Raw genomic sequence first — 4695 nt, forward strand, 5'->3', positions numbered from 1 at the left:
CGCCGCAGTCCCCACCCCACCCCGCCTCGCCCACTCTGGACCCTCAAGGAGGGCTGGAGACCGGAACCAGGGGGAGGGGCTGCCTCGGAACAGGGTCCTCGCCTCCTAGGGGGCGGGGAGAGGTGTCGAGTACCCTTTGGAGTGGGGAACTGGAAATTGAAGACCCATTTGCAGTGGGCTCTCCAGCGGGTAGCAAAGGTTTCCGGCATCCTGGGCAGGGGCCAGGACGCCGTTGGGGGGCGGTGGGCAGCGTGGAGAGGAGTGTGGAGCCCCGGGGAGCCGACGGGCAGCTGCCTGAAAGGAATGCCAGGATGGCAGGGTGGGCGCCCTTTCGCCCCTACAGGGAAGGAAGATGGCTTGGTCTGGGGTGGGAGTTAGGGGGTCTAGAAAAGGGCTGGATTTGTCACATGTCTGCTTTGGGCTCCTGCGTCCTTGTAAAGGCCTTTTAAATGTGGAAAATTCTGCGGGTGTGTGTGTGTGTGTGTGTGTGTGTGTGTCAGAGAGGAAAGACAGGAGGAATATATCTGCCACGTTGATGTGTCAGCTGATGGCCCTGCCCCTTACACCCCTTAGGTCACCTGATCCTCAGGGAAGCTTTCGGAGCTAGGCTGTCCAGTTCCGTAGACCCTAGGCATGGTGGCTGCCGAACATTGAAACGTAGGTAGTCTGAACTGAGATGTGCTGTTAAGTGTGAAGTATACACTGGATTTTATGGGCTCAGTAAGTTAAAATAATGTGAAATATTTCATTATTGATTCTTAAATATTGATGGTCTATCAAAATAATAGTGTTTTGGATACATTGTGTTAAATGACTTGTTTTGAGATTAGAAAATGTAAAATTACATACTTGGTTTCCATTTGCTGCTCACTTATGCATATTTTTGTTGACTACCACTGGCTTGGGGTAAGCATTATTACTACCCCAATTTCATAGCTCGGAAAGCGAGGCTGAAAGACCTGACCAGTCACAAAGCTAGTAAAGGAAGGAATCTAAAGTCTTTGTATAAAGAGAAAGCCCAGGTGAGTTTTAAAGGCTTGGGTGGGCTGTGGTAAGGACCACCCTCAATTATTCACAAAGATGGCCCTGCACAGTGGACTAGGTAACAGGGGCCTGGGGACTGCCTTTGGTTCCCAGCACATTCCGACTATATAATGATGATAATTACAGATGCCCTGGAGCTGGCTTTGTGGTAGGAAATGAGAAGCCATATATGAAAGCACACTGAATTTATGGAGCAAAAATGCCTTGGTAAAACCCAAGGTGATGCCGTCATTCTTAATGTGCACCCTACTTGCCACCTCAATAGCTGGTCTGTATCGGAGGTGGAAAATAAAGCCAGATGTCTATGAGTAGCCTCTTAGGCCAAGTCAGGTCTTAATCACCCCAGCTTTAGGAAGTGCCCAGCATCCTCCCAGCATGTAGGTAGGCAGGTGCCTAGTGCCTCTTCACAGGGTGGGGACAGATTTCCTAGAACTTCTCCTCCTGTCTCCCCTCTCCCTGCTGCTGGGCCCCCAGGGGACAGGCTGTCCCTCGGATGCTGCTCCTAGGTACCCAGAGCTTGGACTCCACCTTCTCCCCACCTGCACCCCACCTCCCACATCTTGGCTCTTCACCACCAGCCGGAGCCTTCCAGAACCTCTCCAGAGAATGGCTTTTCTTGGGGTACCTTCACTCATTACACAGTTCTGAAGAGGTTTTTCCGGAGATAATTGCTTCTTGGCCTTTGTGTTTTAATTCAACGTGAAATCTGAGGCCAAATAGGAGCCGAGGATGAGACCTGAACGGGACAGCACTGGGGACACGGGGACCCCTCGCAGCTGGGCGTTTCCCAGCCTGTGGAGCATGTGACCACTCTGCTGTTCCTAGCTCAGTCCTCCAGCAAGTCACTGCACCTCTCTGAGCTTCTCTCACCATATCTGAAGAATGGAAATGGGTTTTTCTTACATTGGGAAGCTGAGAGGCACTGCCTGTGAACTGGACATCAGTGAGCGCACAGAAAATAAATCCATGGCAGGGCTCACGGGCACAGGCCAGGCACCTGACTGTCTGCTCTGGATGGCTGGCAGTGAATGTTCTGCCCAAGTCAGCCTTCTCCTGCCTGGCAGCTCACGCCCAGACTACTTCTCTCTGGCGCCCTCCTCCCTCGGCGCCACCCGTGATGTGTGTTAGTATATAATCAGAGAAACTAACACGCGGAGTTTTAAATAATGCCTGCCCTGCCTAAGGTGACTCATCTGAGGCTGTGAGTTCCTGTTCTCCCCTCCCTCGCCGCAAGTGTAGATATCCCCAACCCCACTTTGCTGTCACTAAGCAACTCGACCTTGTACAGCACCGATGCAGATAACAGACGAAATGGAGCCTGCTAATTCTCCCCTTCCCTAGAATAGGCTTTTGAGGAGCGCTGTCTCCCCTTTCATCCATTTTCTGGTGTCTAAAGAGGAGAGCTCCACTGGCTGTTGGGTGGGCCAGGGATGGGGAAGGGGAAGGGGACCAACCTCCTCCAGCCTCAAGTCACTTCCTGCTTTAGACAGGATGCCACTCGCAGTGTCTGAGCCACCCCTACCCTGAAGGCATCATTGGCGTGGGGGGAGGGGGGCAGGAAGGGAAGGGAAGGGCAGGTGTAATGACAAAATTCAGACTAGAGAATATGTTCCTGGTAGGAGGCTGAGCCACCTCTGTCTTTTACAGAAGGACATAATCTCTTACCCTTCTGCCTGCCCTCCTGCCTCCTGCTTCAGAGGGCCCAACAAAAAGGGTCCTGGCAAGAATGTTCTAGTGAAAAATACCCTGTGAATATGTGGTGCTATGATGATATCATTACTGTTCATTGATGCCATCTCTAAGGGTGACAATTATGATCTAGTTGAAACAGATTTAGTTGGTCCAAGTAAGAGAGTCCTGGAATTTCGAAAACACCAGTTTCTTCTACAGAATGATGAAAACCCAAGGACCATCCCAGCAACACAATTGTCTGAATTCGTATGGAACAGTCTTGCATCCTGTTTGTGTCCTCAGAGCAGGCCCAGGGAACTAGCCGCACTCTCCGCTCCAACTTCTTTCCCATGAAACTCATCCAGTGTAACCCCTGTCTGCTATTTTTTAAATAAAAGCATCTCTTTATGAAGATGGAAGAATTTTGTTCAAAGCATGTAAGGGGATGTAACCTTTTCAAAAGGTTACCTAAAATAAAACAGTCTGAACTCCAATTAAATTTAATTTTAAAATATCAACCCCACCAAAGTTTACAATTTTTTTTTTCAGATGACTATAATAATACAGAGTAAATACATAGAAGTTTTTTTAGCCACTTTCTGGGATGGGCTATGTCCCAGAATGTGACATTCATATTACAAGTGTCAATCTGGGGCCTTTCAAAACTGAAGATGTCTTTTTTTTTTTTTCTTTTGAAATGGAGTCTCTGGCCCAGGCTGGAGTGCAGTGGCATGATCTCGGCTCATTGTAACCTCTGCCCCCCAGGCTCAAGCGATCCTCCGGAGTATGGGATTACAGGCGCGCACGACCATGACCGGTTAATTTTTGTATTTTCAGTAGAGACAAGGTTTCGTCATGTTGGCCAGGCTGGTCTCAAAGATGTCATTCTTGATGTCAAATTCTCATTAAGCTATACCCCAAAATTTTTTTAAAAAAATACAATGTACACAGCAATTATATATACATATATCTTATATACATATTGTCTGATTATAAAATTAGAAACACTTAGAAAGTACTAAAGAGTACAAGTGTATCTTTCCACTGTTCTCGAGATTTTTAAAAATGCTTGATGTATTATATTCCTTTTTGTTTGTCCTATTCATGGGCTGTTTAGATGTTTTTGTTCCTTTATAACTTTTTTTTTTGCCTTCAACATTAAGAATGAAGAAATACTATATCTTCTTATGCTATGACTTAGACATAATCTCACAAATTCTCAACAACATGTAACCTACTCCCAACTATCATCGTCCCCATAATCTGAGGTGTCCAGACCATACTGAATTATCTGAGCAAACTCATCTCTGCTTCCCGTGACTAAGGCCGTTTAGAGGACTGGAATAAATGTCCCTACCTCAGTGCCCTCCTGCTGTGTTCCCTGACTGCTGAGGAGCACAGGGCCTAGAGTCGATGGACTGGCTGCGAATCCTCACTCTGTCACTTCTTAGCTGCGTGACTTCAGCAAGTTACTTAACCTCGCTCTGCCTTAGTTGCCTCATCTGCAAAGTGATAGTAATAATAGTACCCGCTTCCTGGGGTTGTGATAAAGCCTGAATGAATATGTGAAAGCACTTTCAATACCACCTGCCCCAGTGTTATATAAATATTAGCTATTATAACTGCTTAATCCCGTCCTTTCCCCGCTCCTTCCCTCCCTTTTTTCCTCCCTCCTTCCCCTCCATCCCTGGAGCTCTTCTTCATGAATCAGGACTCCATTCCAGAGCCACTTACGAGGCTCCCTTGCGGCGAGACTGCGGTCTCCTCCGGCCGCACGCTCTTCTGTACACAGCTCCACACTACGCTCCTCGCCCCTAATCCCGAGGCTGGCGCTGCAGAGTGAGCGGGCGCAGGATCTCTAAGCGCGAGCCGAGGCGCCATCGGAACGCTCTTGCCCCCACCCAGACCCCGAAAGTCTGCAGGTCCAGGGTCCCTCTGCCCCACCTCTGCACCTTCCAGGGCAGAGGGCGCTGGGCGGCG

This window comes from Mandrillus leucophaeus, unplaced genomic scaffold, assembly GCF_000951045.1.
Source record: "Mandrillus leucophaeus isolate KB7577 unplaced genomic scaffold, Mleu.le_1.0 Scaffold27, whole genome shotgun sequence".
Classification (NCBI taxonomy): domain Eukaryota; kingdom Metazoa; phylum Chordata; class Mammalia; order Primates; family Cercopithecidae; genus Mandrillus; species Mandrillus leucophaeus.